Source organism: Pseudopipra pipra, chromosome 6 (assembly GCF_036250125.1).
Source record: "Pseudopipra pipra isolate bDixPip1 chromosome 6, bDixPip1.hap1, whole genome shotgun sequence".
NCBI lineage: Eukaryota > Metazoa > Chordata > Aves > Passeriformes > Pipridae > Pseudopipra > Pseudopipra pipra.
Window position 1 is genome coordinate 29,108,086 of NC_087554.1, and position 26,881 is coordinate 29,134,966.

A 26,881-nucleotide genomic window follows, 5' to 3' on the forward strand; every position below is an offset into this window, starting at 1 on the left:
TCTGACCAAGGAGCAATTTTGGAATAGCCCCAAGAGAGCACATTTCTGTCTTTGCCAGGGAAAAGAACGCCAGGGAGAAGGGTAGAGAACATAGAGTTAGTGCTCCAGTGATGCAGGCTACTAGCTGCAAACACAAATGAAATTGTTCATGTTCAAAGTAAAGGCTTTTTTACCCTAACCCTATGTTAACACGCCGCATTTGCAACTCTTTAATTATTATAATTGTATGTGAAAGTCCATATCTGACTTGCACAGTTCTCTGATAAAAACAAACCAACAAAACCTCATAGCCTGGTGTGAAGGAATCAGACTAATTTTTCAAGGAATACCACTGAAATCTATTCTTTCTACACATTTTTTCATGTCAGCCCCATCCACTCAAATGCAAGCAGAAAGTCAACCCTACGACACTACAGAGACTGAAAAACAGTTTGCCCTCTCAACCTTCCTCTAAGCACATGTTTGTGATGCATCAGCCAGAAGTGAATCCAGCTTGGTCTTATAAAGAAATTTCAGGTACACTTAGCCGAGAAGAAGGAAAACAAGCAATTTATTTAGGCTTTCAAAAAAATTAGAAGTAATCACACACAGCCTCCAGCTAAGAGCTTCACCAATTACTACCTGAAGAGTACTTCAGCCCCTCCCTCCAACAGGCAGTTTGCTGTATTATCAGGGGCTAATTCATACCAGCCTGCATCCACATACCAAAAATCTAGATACAAATGCATCTCTTAAAAAATAAACAGCCTCTAAATTCCAACTTTTACATTCAGAGATGCTGTTTTCCCACAGCTGTTTTTCTGACAATAGCCATACTTGCAGTATTCTGGACTCCTCAGCAGCTAAAGTGATTGAAAACGGGAAAAAAAAATATTGAAAACCATTTGTGCTAACCATTCTCTCACTGCCACGCACAAGGAGGAAATCAGCAGTCTTCAACTTCTTGTTTATGGAAAAGATGGCCTATTAAGCATTTAAAAAGGACTCCCAAAAATATGCTAAGAAAGAGGGTACATTTGCTTCTCACTCATTTTTTCCTTTTTATATTTTATTCTTTATTATAGAGCACATCTGCTTTTACCCCAAGAAACATAAGCATACTGGACTAGACAGGCAGCCACTGACAAAATGAAATGAGTCACAGCAGGAGTTCTCTCTCTTATCTGATCAGAGTCCTAACACCCTCCCAGAACCCAGAAGCTGCAAAGAAATATGGCTCCCATATGTCAGAAAAGGATCGGTGAACTTTAAACTGAAATAACCAATTAAATATATGCTCCGAAAGCAAGAAAATAATTTTTTTCACAGTTCATCTCTTTAGAGTTTCTGATACAGAAGTGTAATGATAAAATTTCAAAGACAACAACTTTTACATTTTAATCCATAAATACTGCCAGCATTTAATCTCTCTGTATATGTAAATTCAACACAAACAGCTTAACACTAACTTAGGAGATTCCCATGAGTGTCCTCAAACACCTTGACTGCTGTAAGAAAATACTATTGTAAACAAGATTGCTCCAAGAAATCTCTTACAGACACACTACCCCATGTGTTTCGTAGAAATTAGCCCATCTAGGAGTCCTTATAGATCTGGGTTTTATACATAACAGAGAAAGAAGAAATACAAAGTGAGAAGAAATTCTGTGAAACAAACTATTTCTTAAAAATATCACCTGAATTTAACAGCACAAGTTCATATATCAACTTTCATTCTTTATTTTATTAGATAAGTTGTCAACTTAATAAGCAAAATTTGCAGTGCAAAAGATTTCTTGCACATCTGAGATAAAAATAAAGTTTGTTATAGTATGGAAAAACTACATCCCAGAAGACAGAATATACTAAATGAATTCCAATGTAGATATCTATCAGCATTGCTCAGCTGAAATACACTTCTGAGTGACAATAAATGGAAATTACCTTTATGCTATGTAATTAATTTATTTCAAGGGCAGCTTATAACTGACATGTAGTATTAATGTCAAATTATGAGAGATTTAGAGCTTTAGCACACAGCCACAGAGTAAAATATAACTTCATATCATTAATACCTAGTTAATTTTTTTCTAATTAGTGAAATACAACTAGACTACATGATTTTTCACATACCTGAGAAATCATATAACCACGTGATTTGCTGAACTGATAATTACCTAATAGGAAAAATCCCTACCTACTCTGCTAGAATATTTAGATCAAATAGGTCATGTTATTAAGGTTACAGGAGGGAAGGGACAGGGAAGGAAAAATTACTTACTCTGAATTCAATTAGAACCCATTAGTATCAGGTTGATATTTCTCATCCATTACATAAATCTTTTTAAGATTGCACTGCGAAGAAACTTACCTTCATGTTCTTTTTCTGGTTAATTATTATTCATTAAACCAGGACTTGGGCATGCCAAGCAAGGTGTGTATACTAGAGGACAAATACAGCGTATCATAGGAGTGATCTTGTTGACCAAGATGAATACATCAACCAGAGGATCCCCAGGCCCTGGCTGGGATAGACTCTGCTTTCGACTGGTGTAGCTCAGTCCAAGCACTGCACAATTCACCTCTACTCCTCCTTCACAATTAAACCTGCATGATTAGCAAAGTAACTTTCCAAAGAGGAAATGATACAACACCTAACTGAATGGAGCAAAAGCCAGGAAGACTGGAGCTGAGATCAAAACTCCACCATCTCCACCAGTTCACTTACTGGTGAGGAGGAGGAAATGCTGGTGTTAATATGGCACCGCTGACCACTGTGCCCAGCAGGCCAAGATTCTGCATGTTCCTCCCCTGAACCAGATGAGGAGGACATAAGGACTAGTGAAACGGGCAGGGCATCCCCATGGAAGGAGCCACACCACAGTCAGCAGTGACAGACTGAAGAGTCTGGCGCCACTCTGGATAGCACAGCACTGCTCCCCTGCATAAAGGGGCAGCAAAGGAAGTCCGCTTTCTATCAGTGAAGTACAGCTCCCAAAGCATCTTAAAATCCTTCCAATGACGTTTAGGACATCAAATTGTAATGGAAGTTACTCTGAAAATAGTTTCCTAGTAGAAGATCATCCCAGACATTTTGCCCCTCCTTGCAAGTGCTGAGCATTGCAGTACTATCAACAATACTCAGTGCACTGCCTTTTTTAAGGAAGGAAGCATAAACACTTCTAGCAACTGCACTTAATGTTCAAATTTTTGCCAAACAAATTCCTCTTTGTTTGTGGGAAAGCATTTTTGTACACACTGGGAGAATTCAAGGACTCTAAAGGACCCTATTCCTCCTCTTTCTGAGGTACCAGTTCACAGGGAGCCCTGTGCTGAAGCAGTAGAGCTCAACACTCTCATTCTGCAACTGTCAGGATGAAAGGCAAGTATCCATCTAGGCTAGTGAACAAGCAGAAATTCTTCTGCCTCACTCTGACAGAGCAAGAAGAAAGGACCTAATTCCAGACACTCTCTTCTTCTTCTCTTTAGGGAAACTGGGATCCTGATGAAGGCTGTGATTTCAAGTTTCTACTACTCTTACAGACATTTTCTAAAGGTGCAGTCCCCTTGCATAACTAAGTGCTTCTCCTGTGGAATATTTGCCTCAAAGCATCCTACAGATATGTCTATGTTTCCACACAGGGCAGGGAGCAAGCTCTGGGCTCCTGATCACCCACAGTGCTCAATCGCTAATTTGATCTCTCTTTGGGAGAGCTCCAAACCTAAGGGAACATAGGTCTGGGAACACAGATCTCCACCACTAGTACTTGCTCCAGAGCATCAGCATGGATGATCTTCTACAGGATTTGGCTTCCTACTTAGCCATTCCTGCAGCAGTCTCTCAATAGGTTCTGCAACACCATACAGCTTCCCAGCATGTCTCAAGTCCTGCAATGCATAACCTCATCCTTTTGGTCAGCTGCAGGACAGTCTCACAGTTTTTATTAAACATTGTGCTTGGAAAAAAACCATACACAATGATCATTGTATCTTCAGGCCACGGAGAATACCATCTGGGGGCCAGAGGTCTGAGACCCCTCTGGCCAAGGATGTGCAGTGTGGACAAGGCCATCATTTAGACCAAACTAGCTCTCAGACATGTGTCAGTCCAAGCTATTTGGCTTCCTGCAGACATATACAGTCTGCAAATTTAAACTCAGCCCCCTGTGTAATCCAATGTGAGCATTCTGTAGGTACTTCTCTCCAATCATTTACTGTTCCCAATTATGTATGTCCATTAATAAAAAGAACAAATATTCACAATGTGGTAGTCTAAGCAGAATATTGCTTACCAGGGGTCACCTAGGTCTTGTACCACTTCCAAAAAGGGTGCTCTCCATAGTCTTGAGCAATTTTCTCTCCGAGACACCTGTGATAGTGCTCATCCTGTCACACAACTAACAGACGATACTAAGGATGGACAATTCCAGTTGTTTCATTTGTGTTAGCCACTGGTGATCTGCCTCAATCACGTGGCAGATGATCAGATTGCTTCTTGGTAAACCACTGAAGTGGATTACTTTCCTCTCCTTTCCTCATGATGCCACACTCCATTTCCATTTTATGTATTTCTAAATCTGCAGATATTTGTAGCTATTTTAGAATGCTGAAAATACTGTCTGCAACTGGATACTACAACCAGGAAATCTAGGAGTGGAAGCCAATATAAAGTAACTTTCTTGGCATCTGACACTAAGTAAGTCCTGACTTCCCTGATGCCAAATTAGAGGCATTCTCTCTTTTTTGTTTTAAATAAAGAAATATACCCTACCTGTTTTCTGGTCTGTCCACCCCAAGGTGTGCTGGAAGCATTGCTGACTTAACAGGAAGAACTTTCCCACTTTCAGAGTTCTCAATATAGTATCTGAGAGATAAATAAGGAGAGCAAAATAACCAGAAGGAAAAACGGTATGGGGGTGGATGGTAGCAAATATTGACAAAGAATGGCTGATTAACTAGGCATTTTTTTCCCTTTATGAAATCAATCATTAAAATGGGCACTTGCATGCTAAATTTACTTTTAATGGACCAGAACGATGTTGTACCCAGGAAGAAACTGCCTCCAATACATCCACCCCTCTTCCAAAGAATTCAAAAAAGAAATGCAGTATTTACCTGTAATCAATCTCCCTTCCAATAAAATAATACTGGTGTGAGTGCAAGGGCTCTTAGAAAGGCTCTGAGCCAAAACGCTGTTACCAAGGATAGCTGCAAAGAATGTAATAGCAAATATATGCTGAATATTTAACTAAAGCAAGTGTCAGTGCTATTGAAATTTAGAAATGGGAAGAGATAGATATAGCACAACTCTGACCTTCATGTGAATTGGTGATCTCAAGCTACAGAAGTATTTACAACGCACTATCAGCCTGCAAAGAGCAGTTACAAAGCAGAGAGCTGAAGCTGTATTTTGGCTTTTTGCAACAATGCCAACTTATTGGCCAGAAACATTCCCTGTGGAAAATGAGTAACTGCACTGATAATACAGAGCTTGAGGGTAGACTTCTAATCCATTCTCCAGTATAAAACCATCTTTGAAAAATCATTTTGCATTAGGTCAGTTAAGGTGTACTAAGAGCATCCTGTTCTATGAAGTTGGTCCATCAGACACCATCTCTGCAAGTGCCTTGCACTTTATGTACCATAGAAAATACTAATTGCAACCACAGTAAGCTACTTCTGGGGGATGGGCTGCATTTTGTATTTTACACTGTACCTAGTAAGCTGAAAACAACTGAAGAAAATTGATTCAAAGATACAACTGAATGAGAAGCACAAAATAATGGATGCTTTAATACAGACTGGCAAGAAAATACTAAAATAAAACAAACAAAAAACCACAGGCCTCAGTGTCTGTTAGATTCCAAATTCAGATTTACTCCACTTAAACTCCCTGTTTCAAACAGAGATTGCTAAAATGAAGTTCCCTTCAAGCAATCTTATGCAAGTTGATAGACTAATCCACCCCTGCATTGATCGGCGACTGCACAATCTCATTTAAAGCACCCCAAAGTGCTGAGAATTCTTGCTGGTTGTACATCTCAAGAGGAGGAAAAATTGCAAGTATGCTGCAATCAAACTAAATGTGAAATTTACTACCCAAAAGCATATGTGTCCTTGAAGATGTGGCACCATGCAATACCCCTAGTGAAAGTGAACACAAATGGTTGCATCCCACCTACTTCAAGGACATGATGCAATATACTATGATTTCAGTGCCCTCCTGTTTAGCACACATCCTTTTCACATGCAAATTACACCCAAATAACTTCAGTAATTGCAATGTAAAAAGCATCTAAGTCACTCCTAAATTAGCTAGCTCAAGTCCACGCTCCCATACAGTTCAGCAGAGTCTACAAATTCCACTGCTGTGGCTCATCTAAACTTGAACTTTAAAATGCCAGAACTGGACTCCTATAAATACCAATATATGCTACATACATTATAAATACTAATATACTTTACTACTGCTGCTGTTACACTATAATACTCCAATAAAGACAGTTCCTTTAATTGAGCTAATACATGTCCATGCCAGTTTGCTGTTATACTAGTGAACCCATAATCTGAAACTATTTTCCTATCCGTGACAGAGATATTTTCTTTTACGAAATTATAAACTAAATCACAATGAAATTAAGTGACTTCCCACATTCATATAACAAATGAGACATAACAAATTGGACATATCAGCCTTGACTTTCAAACCATTAGTTACCACTTGCTCAACACACACCCCAATAGCCCAGTAGGTCTATAGTAAACAGTCCGAGGAGCTTTAAACTACCCTGTGAACCTTTCACCACTGATACCCGGTTCCATAAGCATAGTAAAAAAAGATTAAATATTGTCCCTTTCCACTGGGATATGTTTTTAGTGTGGAACTGAAGATTCCTACAGAAATAGAGAACTAATTTCTCTTCATTGCCTCATGGTCCCCAGCACACCCATGTAGGCAAAGGACAGCACCTGTGCCTTACTCTGCTGCTGCTAAGTCTAGGAAGAGATAGCTGTTTCCAGCATGACAATGCAGAGCTCCCAGAACGTCAAAGTGTCAGAACCTTATTGCTTACTTAAATTTTAATCTGCTTTTCTTTCTTCTCTCCACATTCTTTGCCACTAGCTACAGAGATGTTAAAAAATAGTATGAGATATGATGCAACACAAGTGGATAGCAGCAGTCTCTCGACTCCACAATCTTTCTAGAGCTTGACAACCAACGAGTAAAACACAAATTAGCTCCTCTTTCTTGCTCCTCTTCATAGATAGAGCACGACAATAGAAATTAGTTCATTCCTCAGTCACCACAATATGCTATTATTCCATCTGAAATCAAGGAAACGTCTTTTCATGGTAAAATTCATATAGATTAAGAAAATATTGTGGATTCACTAACATTAATATAATTCTTTATAAAATTTAAAAGCCAATATATCATTAAAGGAAAATTGTGATCCAACAATTTAGAACCCTCCACGATATGTCTATTACTATCTTCCAAAAACACTCCAAGGTGATACCCAACACCACCTACAGGTACCCAAGTGTTTCTGAATGTGCTTGGCCAGCACAGCTCTGGTCAGCTTGTCTCTGATATGCTGACAGAGATGCAAGTGTTTAAGGTTAAAAGTACTACTACACCTTCAGTAATAACACTGGCCCATGATCTCTCGCTTACATTTTGTTTCACGTGGCAGAGTGCTGTCTTACACCACACTGGTGACAGCAGCTCAAAGTATGACATCAAGAAACACCCAAATCATCAATGTAATTTTCTTATTGTACCCAGGTTTTCTTTTTAATTTTAATACTGTGGTATGAATTGACACAGATAATAATGCAGTCATGAAGAAGTTGATAAGAGTCCCATAAGGAACCAGGAGCATTTCAGTTCCAACAACTAGGTGCAATATTTGTCCCCTGGAACAGTCCAGTACTGCTTAGTGAAGTGGACCTGTTTGTTTCTACAATCTCCCCCCTAGAGCGTCCACGTGTGTTTGCAGAAATGCAACTGAAGCTTCAGGTGATAAGCACAAACAATACAACAACCCATCATAAGGGCAAAACTAACATTGGGCAAGGGAAGAGCAGCTTGCTCTTGTTCTTCTGCCACTTTACAACTGCAATGTTTGATTTAAATATCACAGGTATACCTGGCCAAAGCCTCCGGGTTAGCTACCCTGGTTCTTGAAAAGCTGAGGACTCATTACAAAGGAGAGAAAAAAAGTAACCACCCCACAACAACGTTGTATTCCTGTTAGAATCTTGCAGAGCCATGGCACTGCAAGATTCCGAAGTTTTACCACAGAGTAACTAACAGCATCCTAACGTACATGTTAAAATGACACACTGCAGCTATTTTCTCTTCCCGCTACTCCACATACATCAGCTTCTTCTCTTTCCCCACCATCTGTTAGTTTGCTGCAGTCTGCTGGGACAGGACTGCCCTCTCCTTTTCTCCCCTTTTTGGCTGCTCGAAGGGACAACAACAGAGCCTAGCATTTCCAGTCCATAAACTCAGCCTTCCTCCAGTTGCCTCAGAAACATTAACAAAAGGAGAGTTACTCCCATAATTAAAAGTGCTCTGCTCACCTCTGCCATACCAGTGTGCTCCACCAGAATTCCATGCTAGACACTGAAACCACCTTGGAAGTGGTTAGCAAGGGGGTAACTGCTGCTTCAAGAGGACATACCTTTTCCTCTTATCCTCAAGTATCATTGATTAAAACAGATATCTGCATCATGGGAACTGTCAGAGAGAAACTAAGGCAAGCAGCGTTGACTATAAGCAGCTTCTTATTGCGCCTTTACTTAGAAGGGATGGGTAGTAAGACAAAACCCAGAAAAATCAGTCAGGTAGGTGAACAGTAATCTTCAAACATCTATTACTATAAACCTCAGTATAAGACGTGTAGCAAACAACTACTTCTCCTTCTAACAGAGTTCAGAATGGGAAAAGGAAGGGCTATCTAAACTCCACTACACTTGTAGCCAGTTAGAAAGGAAACTGGAATGTTGGTCATCAGTTGTTCTATCAGCCGGGTCATTAGAAAAAGGAACAGCTCATCTAAAAATAAAGTCAATATTGGCTGAGTCTAAACAGTTTCTTCAGCATTTCACACGCATATTCAAGCAATGAATGCTATTATTCCGTGCTTGTAACCACATGCCCCCAAGTCAATAACTGTTCTCGAGCATCCAACCTCTTTTTAAAGCAGATTTACAAGGAAATATAGTGCAAGTGTTCCAAATCAGCTGGTGAGAAAGTATTATGGATCATAACATAGTAAATAATTGCTAGTTCTTGCAATCTGCAAAATTAGAATAAATCTGGCATTAAAAAAAGAAATTTATTAAATCAAATATACACAACCTTCCACTTCAAAATAAACCCCATTGGACTTGGAGAATATTTAGGATGATATTAAATGTCTTAAATCCCCAAAGCTTTGAACTACAGTTAACCTCTTTCACTATGTTCTTCAGCAAGCAATTACAAAAATCACTATACCTTTACAAAGCGCTTTTCACACTCACAGCTCACAAACACACAAACACAAATGAAACGTAGCTTTCTTTGGGGTGGGAAACCAACAGTATCTATCGTAGCACACTGACACAAAGGTTAGTTTTACAGTATGACTTTATTTAGCAAAGATAGATTTTCCTGCTTTCCAATCTTTACACACTGGTAGTCAGCAAATAAAAAACAATCAAAAGCAATTATGCCTATCTTTAATTTCAGGGAAGCATTCGAAAGCGTCATGCTGCTCTGTAGCACGCAGACTGTAACTGGGATGCCGTTCTGGCAAGTCCCTTGCAGGTCAGCTGAAGGAAGCCCCGACTTACCTAGGCCGTCCCAGCAAGGGCTCCGATGGGCAGCGAGGGCAGCGCCGATGCAAACGGGACGCCAAGCTCCGAGTCACAGGCGCAGTCAGCTCCTTGGAGCGGCAGCCCTGTCTGCTATTATGTCTGCAGCGTATAAGGGCAGCGTACCGGTATCTATACAAAAATCTGCATCTTCTTCAGAGAAAAACACTTGAAGCTTCTTACTGGCACCGCAACCTACTCCTCTATTTATGCCATCACAGCTAGTGACTAAGAAGATGCTTTTAGTGTCACAGGAGATGAAGGCTCTGGAAGCAGAGTGCCTGGCAGCTTTACTCTCACACACCGATCTGTCTTCATGCAAACGCACTTTGTCAGCGGATGGAAGTGTATTATTGCCATACGCTACCGAAGCGAAACAGTTTCCAAGTTTTCCCACAGGGCACCAGCTCCCCCTTCAAGCTGTACCCCAGTGCTTGCTCCTTCTCCGAAGCCTCCCCCCGAAAACACACACACACAGACACACCCCGCCTTGCACCTGTCCGCTACTCCCGACTGGGAGCGACCTCCCACCCCGGCGCCGCCCGCGCAGCCGCTCCCGCCGGGGCTCGGGGCTCCGTTCTCCGCGGCAGGACCAGCACCGGTATCCCGCTGCCAGGGCAGAGCCGACCGGCAACCGCTCGCCACACAAATGCGGATAAGCAGGAAAACAGCGGCAAGGAGAGCAGCCCACTCCCATTACCTTAGCAACCGCGCCGCCGCCGTCCCCGGCCGCCCCTTCGCCTCTCCTCAGGGACGGGGAAGCGCCCTTAGCATGGCGTGAGCCTGCGGGCGGGGCCGGCGGTCAGCCCGGGCTCCTTTCCGCGCCTCTTCCAAAAACCTCCCGTTCTCCTCAGCGCCTCTCAGGCTGCGGCGGGGACGGCGGCCGGGGCGACGCCGCTGCCACCAGAGCACCGCGGGCACACCGCGCCCGCCCCGCCCGGCCCCGCGCTGCCGCCGCCCGACCCTCGGCCGGGCGGGCGGGGGCGGTGACGGGGCGGCCCCGGCCCCACCGCAGCAGCGCCCGCTGCGGGCGGCCCGGCCGCGCCTCCCCCGCCCGGCACCGCCGCCGCTTCCCCCCGGTTCCGAGCCAGCCGCCCTTTGCAGGGAGGAAGCTTCAGCCCCTGCGTCCCACCACCCCGGCTGCTTCTGGGGCACTCGGCGCAGCCCCGGAGGCAGGGCCTTGTATCTGTGTTGCACTCTTGTTTATGTGTTGCACAGCGCAATTAAAGCGTTTTGCAAAATTCTTTCTCCTGAAACCAGGAAAGCTTCATCTCTGAGTGACAGTCCTCCAACAGCCAGGATTTCCTAGCTAATGCCTGGGCTTACACGATATTTAGGGCTCCACACACCACCATCAGTCCTAACAAGCACCACATCTCGACAAAATGGTTTGGAGACCCAGCTCTTTTACACAGACCTGTCCCATGGGCAAAAGCCATTGCTGTCGGCCAGGAGGAGTGTCCGCACATTAATTAGGTGTGCGAAGTAGCTTGCATACTTCCTATGGATATTATCCACCAATTTCTTTGTTAGATGAGATTTTTACTCCCTTTCTTTTCCTCTAGAAGGCAAGTTAAGCCCACTGTGCCCAAAATTGACTCTCAGGTCTGAAAGCCATATGCTGGAAAGCAGTAGGGCAGACCACTGACAGGAGGCACCCGTGCCTATCTCTGTGCTAAAGTTTGTGCATTTCCAAGGTTTGGTTTCCACACATCGGACTCACTATCACAGCTGAAACTCTGCACAGAGTTGTGAAGGCTGTCAGCTGTGCAGAGGAAAGGCTACTTTATTAACCTGCGTAGCTTGTCTTAAAGGCCCTTCTGTGGTGACCCTGTTCCCCCCTTTCCTAACATCTTATCAAAATTAGGCTTAAATTTCACAAGCCTGATGATTGACACCAAAAGCTGTCATGTGCAGGGATATCCTGTTATTTTATGGTTGTAGTCTGCCCAGGACACTTTCCGATGATGTCTGGTACACTAAACTGCTTCAATAATTCAAATGTTAAATTAAGAAGAAAAAATTATTTCTGCTGCAACTCTACATCACTTCCATTTCTACTGGATCAATATCACCATCTCTACTGGCTACTCTTTCCTTAGTCTTGCAAAAGCCAGGTTCCAGCCTGTACAGTTTGTACATGCTTCTTCTAAAATGTCCTTCATCATCACAGACTATACATTTATTTACCTGTCACACTCAAAATTGCATTTTAGTGGCAAAATTCTGCTGTGCCTCACACAAGCTCATTGACCCTTACCAGACTTCACAAGGTGTTGATTCAATTGATTTGGTTCAGATATCAGCTGTGGGCATTTAAAAACTTCTGTGGCAGGTTAAAACATTCTGACCTTGGTGAACCCTGATTTTTTTTGTTCAAAGAGATTGCACCTTTCAAACATCACAGGATATTTTTGGGATACTTTTTAATCTAAAAAGTAGTTCCATTTATATCAAGTTTGAATTTAAACTACTTGTCGTTCCCTTAAGATTAACCTGAGCATGTTATACATTATTTGCCACACAAGGTTGTCTGGCAAAGGAGGAAAGAGAGAATGGCTACCTATGAAATAAAGATTTCTTTTTTTACAGAAATTTTCTCAGCAAAACATTTTAAATCAATAGTTATATTGAATTATGCTGGGGTATGACTACTTGTAATACCAAGGATTAAATATTTCAGTGTCTTATATCAGGTTTGTTCAGGAAAAACTGTTTCATGACTGCTCTACACAGTCTTTTTCACACAGCTCCCTCAAGGGAGTGTACATGCATTACACAGTGCTTAAATATATCAGGTTAACTCAGACTAAAATGCATGTTCTATAGAAATGCCATTTTCAAAATACGAGATTGATAGAAAATATTTCACATATATATTAACATCTCAATTCAAAGAAACTACCAATATGTTTCCTGACAGTAATTCCAGGCTGAGTATTACTGTCTTACAGCAGCACATGATGCTGAAAAAAGAAGCTGATCAGAAACATTAAAGCAAAAGTGACCACTGTGCTTATTTTAATCGTGCTCAACAGAAGAAATTGTAACCAACAATTACAAACAAAAGGAAAGGAAAATGATAAATAAAACCAGTTTCAATGGCATTTCAGGTTTGGATAATATTTCATGTCTTATTTCCACATTTTATACTATAATTAAATAAATCTTTGCCTAGTGGATTCTCTTAAGTAGCAACTATTCTTTGGTCCATGGAAGTAATAAAAGGTGTGAAGAAAAATGGCTTAGCGACATTTTTTAATTTCATGCATTAACTACTAAAATAAATGATACGTAATTAAAACCAGATAAAACCAAGCTAAGTTTGTATTTGCATTGATCTTTATGCTGAAAACAACGTAGTCAGACTCTGTTCATCACAGAGATCGTTTCTCAGTTTAACCTCTTTCCCAGTGGGAGAGTCCAGCAGTTTGACGAGTATGATTACAGATGCAGGAAATGTTCCATTTAGATCAGTGGGACATCTCGAGTTGATATAGAACTATGCACATACAACAAAGCTTGCAGAAGAAGACCTTCCATCTGAAACACTGTTACGCTCAATAAGCACTGGGGAAGAATGCATGGGGAGAGACCGGCACACATTCTTCTGGCCAGGAGGGCAGACTTTTACTGTTCCCTCTCTGCTGTACTTTATGATGAGATCTAAAACCCAGAAGAGATCACCACAGTCCACAGCAGGTATAGAACATCACCTATCCCTAATGATACTGAAACTGAAGAACCTGAGCTAAAATTTTCATTTTTACTAACATTTACTATTGAAAATATTTGATCAGCTTTTCTTTATCATAGATCGCAAGTACAGAAACACACCTTTTGTAAAGTTATCTTGTCATCTACTGAAGACTGCAGCAGTAGAAAACTCCCCCCATGCCAAGAAATACTCTCTTAAAGTTGTATTATCCTCATTGCTGTAAAGAGGTCATTTTATCAGCTTTGAAATGTACAACTTTCAACCCCTGCATATCGTGGCTCTGACTCTAGAGTTACATACACTCACAGGGCTTGAGCTAATTCTTACTCACAGCTCAGCAGTGGGAGTCTCCAGGGTATTTCAACAGCTTCTTCACATGGGGAAAAGAGTCATATCACAGCATGTTCCCCTGTGATCATCTGAAAAAAAAAGAGTAAATATCGCTAACTTTCTGCCAATAGCATCCTCCTCTCCTGGTGCTTGAAAAGCTTGGAAAAGCAGAAGCTGGTGCAGAGGCAGTCAGTGGTTGCCGTGCTCCGAGGTAGGGCCAGTGTTTTCTTTTTAGTTTGCAAACCAACAGCGTTGTTGATCCAATGAGTAAGTGTTACCCCGTGACACTTCATAAATATTCAGCAGTTGTTAATTACAAGAAAAAACGGAGCTGGCTTGGGGGGTGGGTGTTCAGTCGTCAGGAAACTGGTGCTTTTTCCCATGAAGGCAGTACAGCACCGTGTCTCTCTCAGGCTGAGGGCATGAAAAAAAAGCAAAGAGGTTTTCAGAGTTGTTCAAGGTAGGTTATATTTTTCATAAAATGTTTAATTTAACAGTGACCTAGTTTTACAACAGCTTTCAGTGTCTTGGCTTTTCTTATCTCCTGTGTCTTAGCCTACATCATTAGAACAGCAGAGCAATAGGCATTACAGACTTTGTTAAAGCAAATTAAATAAGACCTTAGCTGGGGGATTAATTCTTCTCTCCTATTTTGTTTCAGGCAGTCATTATGTTACAGTTTCTTTGCAGTTTTAAAGAGGTTTTAGCACATCTTTTATTGCACCTATTATAGGTTTGGGGTTTTTTTTTAATGTCAGCTCAAAGCCCTTTCCTTATTTCATGGTACATTTTTGAGTATCAACCTGTAGCAGCAGTCTTGAATTCGTCAGCCTTTTCACAGAAGGATCCTTTGTTTTGTAAACATTCAATAACTGTTTGGAACTGATGGCTAGCTTTACTAGCCAATTTGGAAGTGTACAGGCAGTACAGACTCATGCCAGCTTTCAGCAGGAGTAAGTTGTGGGGTGCTGTTAATTTTACTTACCTTACATCACCTTCCAGAAGAAAAAAGTTATTCTGCATTTTGTCATTGTGACCAATAAATGGCAGGTAAAGTGATGTTTGCTGTCTCTTTTGCCATGTGTTACATACGGTGCTCTCAGATACTGTTTGATGGTACCCCTCTGTGATTCCTTGCTTGTCTTTATGGAAGTATGCTTTAAAAACTCCTTGTACTCTACTGTGTGTGCTGTGTTCCATAAGGATTCAGCAGAAAAAGGGAGCAATTAGACAAATGATTTCAAATTTCAACCATGCAACACCAAAACACATCAGGTCTGCAGAAAAAGGGCTCTTCCTTCCACTTCCATCTCAGAGATTCTCGGGAAGTTTTGTCCTTCGAGAGTCAAGTATAAGGAGCATTGCTGTGCTGAGTCCTTCGTGTGTACCCTTTAAGGAAGGAAACAGCATAGGAGATGATGCCACATACGCCAGGTTTATATGAGTGTGAGTGCTTTCCCTATAGGGAGAATTGTCCTATGGGGATCTCAGCCCACAGAGGTTTCCATTGATCCACATTAACGTGTGTTGCAGAAATTGAACATGTCATACTGAAAAATGCAGGTAATGTACACTGACAGTGTCTGAGCCATGACTTAAACAGCATCAAGCCAAAATGTATACGTCTACACCTACAAGGATTATGCAAGCTAAAAGAACAAAGACGACTCAATAGGAACCATTCAGAGCCAGTGTGTGCTGGCCTTGTTGAGCTTCACTTAATTCCTCCCTTTGTGCAAAGGGATTTCAGCTGTCTTTGCAAACGTTAAATTTGTGCCTGCTCTAACACTTCTTAAATTTTGCGTGACTTCTAACAAACTTCCCAGTGACTTGTTATGACTGGGGGGGAAAAAAGCCTTGGTGATGAATTTCAGGCATGGAAGAACTTGTGCCTTGAATCTAGAAAAATCACAAACCCAAAAGTATTGAGAATATTTTTTTTCTATAAAGCTAAAAACATCAGAAGAGCATTAGTAGCAGTCCCTCTGTTCATTTTTGTCAATGAAGAACACTGTGGGAAAGCAAAATTCAGAGCCTTTGTAAATTCACCTGGGAAATTCCAGGAGAGCCTCTTTGCTGGAAGTGTTGAAAAGAGATTTGTGTAAGAAGCTCTGCCTCACCTTGTCTTACCTAGAGTCCCAAAATGGACTAAGAGCAATACAACTAATCAGAAGAGGAAAGACTCAATTTCCTCAATGTCCAGGTTCTTGCTCAACCATAGCAGAAGCATCCTTTTCTATTCTGCATTGGCAATCTCATCTGAACAAGTCAGAGCACTGGCGGAGTGAGGAGGTAAGCACAGTCTCATACTTTCCTGTGCTATGGACAGGTCTATAGAGGGGATTTTAGGTTTTTCTATAACAACTAGAAATATGCTAAGATCTCTCTATGTCTTCTTTCAGTTCATCAGGAGATCAGTTTCTTGATATCTAACAATGTTTATTCTTTTCTGTCTTTTAGTCAAGAATGGCCTTCTGCCTGGACTCCATCCATCTGATCTGAACTTGTAAAATTTTTCTGAACATGGTAGAGTCTCCACTTCTGCCATGTCAGGTGTCCAAATATTATGAGAACTCATGGTACTAAGTGGCAGAAATATGTGAATTCCCATAGAATTCGGGTTTTCTCCAGCTGGTCTTTATCTGATGGTCTGGAAAAGGTGCAGATGGAGTACTTATTTTGACTAAATTGTAACATCCTTGACTTCTTTCTTCTGTGATATTGCAAAAGTTTCCTTTGGATATTTTTTCTACTTAAAGTAGGTTTTATGATGATTAATTACATAAGCTGTGATGGGAACTGCTGCGCAGTGGGAATGAGGAGCCTGAAGTGTGGAGGATGGCATGAAATGTATTTAAAAAACCCCTTAAATTCAGCAAAATACAGTATGTGCCTTTCATAGCCCTGATCATACTGTTTGTATGCTGTATCTCTCTCTCACCACTATTTATCTGTGCCTTATTAAAATATGCATTTTTCGCAGCAGAAACTATATCATCTTCTGCTTTCGAAAAAGCATTTACCATATGGAAGATGCAAACATCACCATAAACCATGTTTCTTTTCTGCACTTGGATGATTTATAGTACCCACCAACACAGTTCAAGTATTGAAATGCATGTCTATGTGTTTGGGTATCTATTCTATATATATATTCACATCGTGTGCACATACATTTTTATATATAAAATCTTTTCTCTAAAAAATGTGCAGGGTGTTGATGATTTATCTAAATCACATGGTACCACTTCTCCCTCTTTGGCTAAACATCACAGTGCATGTTCTGGTTTTGGCAGGGAAGATTAACATTTGGCATTTGCTTTTGGTGAATACTCAGTTACTTAATTTTGTTTCTTTTTTTTCCCCTCCCTATTAACAGCAGTTAAGCCTGAGCAGTCAAACATTTCTACTATTTGAATAAGAAAAGTCCTTAAAATTCACTTACAAATTCACGTGACAGTTAATGTATTACTTTTCAGTTATTGTTCCAGCTTGTCTGTTGCTGAGAAAGTACTGCATAGGGAGGAGATCTGGCTGAGTGGGGGTCAGTTGTGCAGCACTCACTAAAACGAGTGGGAGGTGGGAGGCAGAAGGACTCAAAAAACAGATACTAGCCTAGGAAACCTGATTTTTCCAAGCTCTCACTAGGGACGGTGGGAAAAGACACTTGGAGATTCAAAGCTGGAGCATAACCTCAGATGCTCAGAGCTGTGACAGAAAGAATCTTACATTCTCTCTGCTGAGCACAGGAAGCCCATAAGAGGGTTTGCCTCTCAGGAGTGCAGTCATCCTTTCCTAGGTTTACGAATCCCCCTTCCCTAAAAAGCCAGGAATCCAGATGCCAGTTTTGCAAATCTCAGCAGTGTGAAATATGAGATGGATCCCAGGGCTCAGTTCTGGTCTTATCTTCCTCCTCTCCAGCCAGAACAATGCCATTGGTAGCTTTCATCTTGAAACACACTCCTTGCTTCAGTATTCAGCCTGCCAGCCTGTGACAAGAGAGACTGATACAGCCCAATTCAATTTCAAACTGTTCTGCTCTCTTAAACTAGAATGTGAGAACAAAACATGTGGACAATGCATAATTCAAAATCATGCATAGGGCCTATTTAAAAAAACCCCATGAGTTTAATTATTTTTTTTCCCTAATTGTCTAAGAAAATGCTTTAAATCTGCATCACCGTTAACAACTCCACAAAGCTTTAAAAGGTGTAATACATATCATGTCAGGATCTCAAAGAGCATATATGTGTGTGTGTGTATATTTATGTGTATGTATGTGTATATATATATATATATATGCTAGTATATAAATGCTAATGAAACAGCGAGTTCTCAAATCTACTTGCAGGTAATTAACTACTGCAGGCATGGTTGAAAATCTGCCATCTTCAACTGCTTGGGCTGAAATGTTTCACTCTATGGATCAGCACAAGGCTGGATTCTAATATTATTTTTTCCTTTTTTTTAATGTTTCAGCAAAATCGGTTTAACTGGCTCCAAGAAGATTTGATGAAAAAAGTCTTCTCCCCATCTTAAATATATTCTTATAACTGAATATGCCAATGTTTTGAGTCTATTGGTAAAAATGTATCACAGAGATGGGCCTTGGCGACAAGGATATGCTATTCTGTGAAAATCTGCCCAAATTTTGACAAGTTACAAATTCTGAAATTTTCAACTTCTTCCTGCTTGCATTCTTAGGAGATTGAATGCTAAATTCCCCAGAAGCTGATTGCAATGATGTAGATTCAGAATGGTATATTTAATTTTAACTAAATTTGTAAATTACTGAGTTGAAGATGGGAGTCTTATTATTATCATTATCAATTTTTAGCCCAGAAATGGACTGAAAATCAACAAGTTTATGCTACTGCTCAAGGTAGGCTCAGCTAGGCCTAAGTTAACAAGTTCTTGAAGACGTTCAGTGCTTTAGATGCCACAGACACTCCAGGAAATTTATTCTGTTTAGTTAAACATTACCTGTGCAAGGTTTTATCCTAGTATTGAAGTTGAATCTCTTATTAAAATTAGAGCTCATTATTTCTTGTTGTCCGTCATGGATGTAGAAAGCAGATTACCACTGTTCTCTTTGGAACAGAATTTCACATTTTTTAAGACTTTTACTCATTTTTCTGTGTCAGATTAGATAGTATCAATTTTCCTGCCTTACAGCTTGTTTTTTTTCAATGCCTCACCATTCTCATTATCCTCCTCTGGGCCATCTCCAGTTGTTTCATATTTTTGTTGTGTCCACAGTTGTACACACCACTCTTGCTGATGCCTCACCAGTGCTGAGCAGAGCACTCTGCACCTGCACAGACAGACCAGGGTGGTGTTCCCCTTTTTTGCATTATTTTCTCCTGTTCAATTTTTGATCTGGGAAATCTGCTAAATATTTTCCCACAGAATTGACGTGAAAATAGTTCCTTGCTGTCCTGTGTTTCTGCAGTTTCTTATTCCTGTCTAAATGTAGCTCTTATTCATATTGAATGCTATGCACATTTTTCAGATCATACCTGCAGTTTATCAAGATCACTGAATATTAATCATCTCTTCTAAAATCTTTGCAGTCTCATGCTGCTTGAAATTATCTGCAAATTTAATGATTCTTTTTGTGTCATCATCCAACTCATTAATGAATGCTACCAGACTTAGAGCAATCCTTTGTGGAACTTCATGAAACTCATCCTTACCTTTTGACAATGTAATATCTGTAACTGCTGTTTGAGCATGGTCTGCTAATACAACTCAGCACTATATTTTCAGAACAAATAGTTACAAGTTCAAAATTTACCTTCTGCAAAACTTTTGTTTAAAACTCATCCTTTCTTTCTTTTTTTCCCTTCCTTTTTGCCAGGAAATTATTTTATTAAAATATTAACAGACTTCAAAGGAGATTGAGCAGGGGCAAAGCAAATTTCATGTTTCATTCAAATACATAATTGTGGGAAATATCTTGAGGTGCACTTCTATTAGTATTCACAGAAGATAGTCTCTTTGTTAGATACTGCCTATCTCTCATGGTCCTCCCTCCCAAAAAGTTTTCTCAGATTTAGCTCAGCAGCTAATGGCAATAACATGCAGGAAAACATAAGTATTGAAAGATGGAGAAAGAAAGTCCTTAGTATTCACTGGACCACCTCACTCTGAGTATAATCTTTGTATTTGCAGTGAGTTAGAGATCTTATGCTACAGTTTTGCTCCTTTGAACTGGATGTTGTGCAAAGGAATAATATTCTCCATGACACAGAGAACATAGAAACAGCAGAGCATATTTAGAAAAGGCTCACAGATAGCTCATGTGGTTGTTAGCTATAATTTACTCACACAAGCTAAAAAAACAGAGTTCTTTTCACTCTGTTGTAATCAGCTCCTCATCCTTTCAGAATACAAAGAAACATTTCTCTCTTTCTAGATGCTCAACTATTCAGTTTTTGGAATGATCAAGAAAAAACAAAAAGTATTCCCAGTGTCTCTATCTCTACAGGCTAAGTCTTCCTTGCTTCTCCATGTCTGATACACTAACTTACCAAACTGAATTGTTCTAAGTACAGTACCAAGAATCAAAGGTGTTGCAACTACCTTTGGAGAGTTAGCCTAGCTGTGAGCTCATGTCACCTTGAAATTACAGCTGTGCTTCTGTCCTTTATTAAATGTCATGCTTTTGTTTTGCTTTGTAGCCCTGAAAGCTCTCAGTGAAGATGAAACTTCTACTGTCCTGTCCACATCTGCAAGGAGCTGTATATTCACTCAGTACTGCCCCTGTGGATGTAGCTCTCAACGGTCAGTCCAACTCACCAGTCCATCAGAGCAAGGATCACAAGCTCAGTGTACACCTTATCTAACACAGGCACCTGCTGCCAAAATACTCCCTCCTCACCCAAGTCCTGGCCACACATTCCCTGCGCTTCCATCAGATCAATCTAGTGGCCAAGCAGCTACAGGACACGTCAATTTGGCTGGCAGATCTGATGGAAAACAAAGGTAACAAACGAAGATGACTGCAGCTGGAACAGGGGGGCAAGGCTGCCTTTGAAAAAGGCTACTAGGTTTCGGGTCATTTAGATGCAACTCAAACTGTTACCTCTGCCTTCTCTCTATATATCTATCTCCTTCCAACCCCCGGCCTCCATGCATAAACCCATGGCCACATGTTTTAAGCCATCTTTTTTTTTTTAAATTATTTTCAGCAGTTTTCATTTTTAATCTACAGTTTAAAATCCTATGCTCCATGACAAAAATCAGCCTTGGCTCTACCCTGTCTTCCCCAGCAGTGTGTCTTTTTAAAGACAGAGGCACTTGCTTGGTCTTTGCTAGACCGGTATATATGTTAATTTTCCAGTCAATTTCACAGGAATTTAGATTATCAAAAATGAATTTCAAACAGAGGTAAAAATACTCTGCTCATTCTCCAGCTCAGCCTTGTGGACAAGGACAATGTAATCTTAAGAGAATGGTGACCCAGCTAGTAGAACTGTTCTCCCACACAAAGTGACTGATTCACCTCATGACCTCTGCTGGGCATGAAGGTAGGTCCTACTCTAAGACAATTTCCCAGACTTCCTCTGTAGTCACCAGGGGACAAGTACTTCACCTATTTTAGATACAAATTTGTTGAGGGGATATGTTGCCCTCTGGGGTTGACACCATTTCTTCTTTTGGTGAGGGCCTGGGCAACTAGCTCAGACCAGCCACTAAGGTGTGGGAGCTGGGGGAGAAGAAACTCAGATAATGGAGTAAGAAACTCAGGGACCTGTTTCTGCAAAGCACTCTGAAGTCTCATGGAAGTTTTGCACAAGCCATTACCCTTCAGGATTGTTTCCTAAACCTGAGAAGGAACCGAGCATCAAAAGGCTAAGCTGAATCATGCACACCTAATTCTTGGGGGCTTAAAACCTCTTTTTTGACATTTAATGACCTATGCTGTTACATAATTTTAAATGAAATTGTTAAATATTACAAAAGAAAATATCCCAATATTGCAGCATCCTTATGGATGTCATGTAGGAGATCTCAAGGAATTCAAGGTTTCTAGCTTTGCAGCCACCACTGAAATGAGATCATGAGACCATCATTCAGTGCATAACATACACAGCAACACTACATTAGGAAAAATTCAAAAATTTTTTTTTGTGCACAGCATTGGCTGCAGGCTTATTCTGTCAGTAATATCAAACAATTTTTCTCTGTGACTGACCCTGTAGAGGATAGTTTTCAGTGCCTGTACACTGCATAGCTAGCTACAACCCCTGGACTGTCAGGAAGAACTTTCATAGAGGAAAACCAATAACAGCAAAGAAAATGTGAAAGATGAAAACAGGGGTTAGAGAGACTAATAAAACCCCAGTTTCATCCTCCCAACCCATTCACTTGCTGCCTTAGGCCATCCTATCATCGTCATGATGTAATCCACTGTATCTTCCTAGTTGCCACCTGATTGTCTTAGAGCTGGGTTTTTTTCCCCACTATAGTGTCACAACCCAGGATATGCAGCAACATTTAACAGTATTCCTATGTAGGTATTCAAGTTTTAGCTACTGCAGTTTAAGAAGAAAATTTTGGCAATATTTTAACAGACTGCTATCAGCACCTTGCATTTTGCCCAACCTCATTATGAAGAAGAAAATTGCAATGTCTCTTTTGTAAGAAATTAACTTCCCTACTTAAACTTGTGCTTTCACAGACTTGCGACATTGCATGTAGGCTGCTGCTCACTGCAATTAACAATCTCCAGAAATAAAGACCACAACTAATTTTGTGTTTGAACAGGATTCCTGTTTCTCATTCTCTCTTTATCTGGGAAGCAAATGCAATGATGCTTCCAATAATTTTCCCCTGCCTTTTATTTTTCGAAAGCAGGTAGTTCTGTTCCTAAATAAGTCTCTTAATTGATGCTCCATCTGAAGGACACCATTCATTCATCATTCATTCATTCATTCATTCTTTCATTCATTCATTCATTCATTTCATTCATTCATTCTTTCATTCTTTCATTCTTTCATTCACTTTCTATTGCCATGATACACCTGCTCTCCTCAGATATTACTCTGTTCATGTGCACCCTCTCCTCTACTCCCCATCACCAAGGGTTGGCTCTGACCCTCCATACTTGTATAAAAGCATGGCCTCCCATTCCTGACACTCCTACAGCACGTCAGGACTTCAGACAGACCACAGGAGGGTGACACAGCACAGCCCTTTGCTTTCTGTTCATCAGAGACCATAATGAATGTGGGAAAGTTGTGTCGAAAATCCCTCACTCAGCACTCGTTGTGGCAAATGAATCCACAGGAGACAGACTTTGTCCAGGCAGAACTCTCTTGTAACTGGTATTACTCCATTTATATACGGAATAAGGGTCCGAGCTACCAAGCCAGGCCAGGTGTTACTTACCTGCACACACACCATACAGACACTCCCATGGCCACCTTCAGCCACAAAGAACAATCACGCTTCAAGCGGCTTTCCAGCTTGACCTTGCGATTCTTTTCACACAAGCACTTTGGCTCGCTCAGGACCACAATATTTTTGTTTTAATATTTTCTTCTTCTTCTTCTATCATCCAGGTGGCTGATGTTGTCTTGTTTAGCTGCTTCTACAGAAAGTTCAGGTAAAAGGGGATCCCTGAACACTTTTGTTATTTGATGTCTGTATGAAGTGCCCAGTTTTTCACCCAACTCTCATATTCTCATATTGCCACAACTGTGGCATTCATGTCCTGTAGGTTATTTCTTTCATTGAGTCCACATGGAATTTTGCACTTCTCTGAAAACAAATGGGAAGATTTGCATCATGTTTACAGGAAAGCTGCTCACTCTCCTTCTAATGGGGAAAGAAAACAGCATGTGTCTCGAGTCTGGCACCAAAAATGCTTACACATTGATTTTCTTTACTGTCCAGAAATTATAACAACATTCCTAAACACATATTTGGGTCTAGCTTTGCAGAATTCATGTTCCAAATTCAGAATACATAGTTCATATATGAACTATGGCTCACAGTTCATATATGTAGAGTATATAAATACAGTAAATACATAATACATACAGTTCATAAGCACAGAATTCATAGTTCCTATTCCCCCCACCAAAGTACTACCTTCTGTATGCAGCTGTACAGAACAATCCTGAAGAGGCCGTGGCAAGGAGGCTGGAACTAGAGATTCCCGTTAACACCTGGATACTGAATGCCCTCCCTTTTTGAGAGAGTCCATTCCCTTCAGGAATTGCTGCCGTTCCCTCTGGGAGCTTCAGTTGGTACAAAGTTGCCAATAAATATTGTGCTGGAACAAATGATGCATCCGTGAATGCCTGTGCATCACTTTGTCGGGAATTGTGGGCAGAGGGTGAGGTTGCACAACTGTTGCAGAGTAGGGGAGCATTTTGCAGCAGAACTGATGCTCCAGTGGGCTCTAGTTTCTCTGATGCTGTAACTAAGGCTCCCCTACGTGTCCATGCTCCTACCTTGGGGCAATCGGAAAAATTTTTCACCCTCCAGTGCTGTGCACAATAGAAGATGAATCGTCCTGTACAGCACACGGAGCAGACAGCTCCAGACATGGCCTGGGGATCTGCGCTTGTTAACGTCTTGCAGCAATGGCAGGTCTGGGCCCTTCTTCTAGTCCTCATCCTGTCTTTGGTGTCTATTGGTTCCTCAAGAAATGGAGTTGTCAGGATGTCAGCAGCAGTTAGAAGGAGAGCTCCAGCAGTGACATCGTAGTTTGGGATTAGAGAATTCAGAGGGCATGAGGAACAGACAGGATTCAGGAAAAGTCAAGGAGGCAAAACTGAGCACCCACCCCCACCACCCATGTTGAACCACCCAGCCTCTTGCAGTACCTGGTGCAAGATCCAGATGCCCACAGAGTGGCCATACACGAGTGCATTGGTCTGCAGCATCGGCTCGAACAACTGCTGCTCTGCAGTCATTGAAAGAGGACGTCACACACAGAGCTGTGCTTGGGGGGCTCACACTTCATGATAATAATGCTCTGTAATTAGTGCCTTTATCCCCAACAATCTTGAACCTGCTTTCCTGTTGCTTCAACAAACTGTACTATTCCAGAATCTGGATTTGCAAGTTCTTGAACTTGACCAGACCTATAGTATTAGTAAATTGCACTAGTTGTGAACTTGTGCAAAGTGAAAATTCTCATCAAACTCGACCAAACCTACAGTGCTGAATTGGTTCTAATCAGAAATTAAGCCTATTTGCACCCATCCCTTCTGATCTCTGAGAACCAGCTGAAACTCAAGGGGGTTTATTGTCTGCTAAATTTCTATACCTTTAGTGCACCAGACAGTCTATACCTTCCCGGGGATCTGGTGTTGCCTAATCAGACACAGAGAAAGGGCTGCTCTATCGGCAGTGGGAATTACTCCTCACTATTCCTGCTTTCATCAGTGCCATCATTTCCTCAGTACTGGGGGAACATAATTCTTTTCTCCCAGGCAACTAGTGACAGGACAAGAGGACATAGCCTCACACTGTGGTGGAGGAGGTTCAGGTTAGACATCAGGAGGAATTTCTTCATGGAAAGGGTTTTTAAATGTTGGAACAGACTGCCCAGGGAGGTGGTGGAGTCACTATCCCTGGAGACATTCAAGAAACAATTGGACATGACAGTTGGTCTAGTTGACAAGGTGGTGATTGGTCAAAGGTTGGACTCAACGACCTCAGAGGTCTTTTCCAACATAAGTGATTCTGTAATATACTGGGGTGTATAAGGGAGGAAAAAATGGAGCATGAAGAGCTCTCATTAAACATTTATATTATCAGACATAGAGTGATCAGGAGTAGGACAGCTATAACAAGACTTTTTTAACAAATGCAGACGATTCTCACTCCACATTGCTTACAGCCTGTGTCATAAGACAGGCTCTCCTGCTCTCCCAGGCACACAAGCCCAAGAATACCTGGCACAGCTGCCTTCTCTGCCTCAAGCAGGGGAGATGGATACCTTACCCAGCTCTTGGACAAGTGTGGTAACTGAGTCTGTGAAGTTTTTGATGGTTTGGCTACAAACAGTACAGTATGGGCATGGCCAGAACATACACAGGCAAATCTAAACCTCTTGTCTTTCCAGAGTATAAACTAAACCCTTACAGCATATACCCTTTTTCAGGATATAAGCAAGTCAATATATTCTCTCCTACCACCAACCCTTCCTCTCTCCTTGCTTTTGAGAGAAAAATATCTGGATTTTAATCTGAGATAGCATTGTATCTAGATTTTAATCTGAGATAGCATTGTTACAAATTAGGATTATGAAGAAATTCAGCCAAAGCAAATATCAAAGTCTACTTTCCTGTGCTAAGAACTGAAAAAGACCAGTAGGAAAATCCTCACATGACTCTTGTTCATCTTTTGCCCTTCCACCTACTGGATAAAGTTGAGAAAAGGGGAGGGAGAGGACTCCAAGCACCATGATGCAGGAGGGCTCTCTATGAACCAGGGAGCTTTACAGCATAGGGTACAATTCAGTAAAAAGTACCTGAGATTCTGCATAATACTGACATGGAGCCTGAGCCTTCAGTTTTGCTTCAGTTCAGAGATGCTTCTTGTTCAATCCCTTTACTGGCAGGGACAAAGGGCCTCAGCATATAGCCTCAGCTCTCATGAGTTGCCAAAAGAGGACTCCTGGGATGAACTGATTTTTGAATGCTGTATGGGCTTTGGAATCCAAAGAGACAGTCAGTGGGACATCTCAAGTTGATAAAATGCTAGAGATGAAGATCCTTTCCTGGAGAGCCTCAGCCTTACCCTCTGTAGAAAGGTGAGTACAACCACAGGCAGCATCTGCTGAGCTGACCCTCCTCTCCTTTCTCTCTAAGCAACTCTAAAAAGCATACCCTAAAAGTAAGAAATTAATAATTAGAAAAACCCCAAACCTCCAATAAGTCGGAATGGGGACCTGAAGCCTCCCAAACTCTTGGCTTTCTGTGAATAACAAGAGAAGGGAAATTTTTTAAGCAGTCTTCA

The 26,881-nt window shown here is 41.2% G+C and overlaps 1 protein-coding gene and 1 long non-coding RNA gene across 12 annotated transcripts in view; one reads left to right on the forward strand and one right to left on the reverse strand.

Moving 5' to 3' along the window:
• RGS6 (regulator of G protein signaling 6) overlaps positions 1-13,989 on the reverse strand; it is a 266,585-nt gene extending 252,596 nt beyond the window's left edge. Inside the window, exon 1 of one of the 6 annotated variants that reach the window (XM_064658242.1) lies at positions 13,899-13,989. The gene's annotated coding sequence lies outside the window, so the exon portion shown is untranslated. Of the gene's footprint in view, positions 1-9,828; positions 10,287-10,345; positions 10,443-10,549; positions 10,809-13,898 lie in introns of those variants that run through there. The other 5 variants (XM_064658239.1, XM_064658243.1, XM_064658246.1 and 2 more) reach the window with 5 other exon arrangements.
• A 160-nt stretch (positions 13,990-14,149) lies between these two features.
• On the forward strand, positions 14,150-24,207 carry LOC135415851 (uncharacterized). Of its 6 annotated transcripts, none has more exons than XR_010431305.1 (4): positions 14,366-15,172; positions 15,257-18,779; positions 20,581-21,429; positions 24,012-24,207. It is a non-coding gene; the product is annotated as an uncharacterized LOC135415851 (long non-coding RNA). The 6 variants fall into 6 exon arrangements; XR_010431304.1 differs by having other exon boundaries at positions 15,257-16,189; positions 18,735-21,429; XR_010431306.1 differs by having other exon boundaries at positions 15,257-16,189.
• The last annotated feature ends 2,674 nt before the right edge of the window (positions 24,208-26,881 follow it).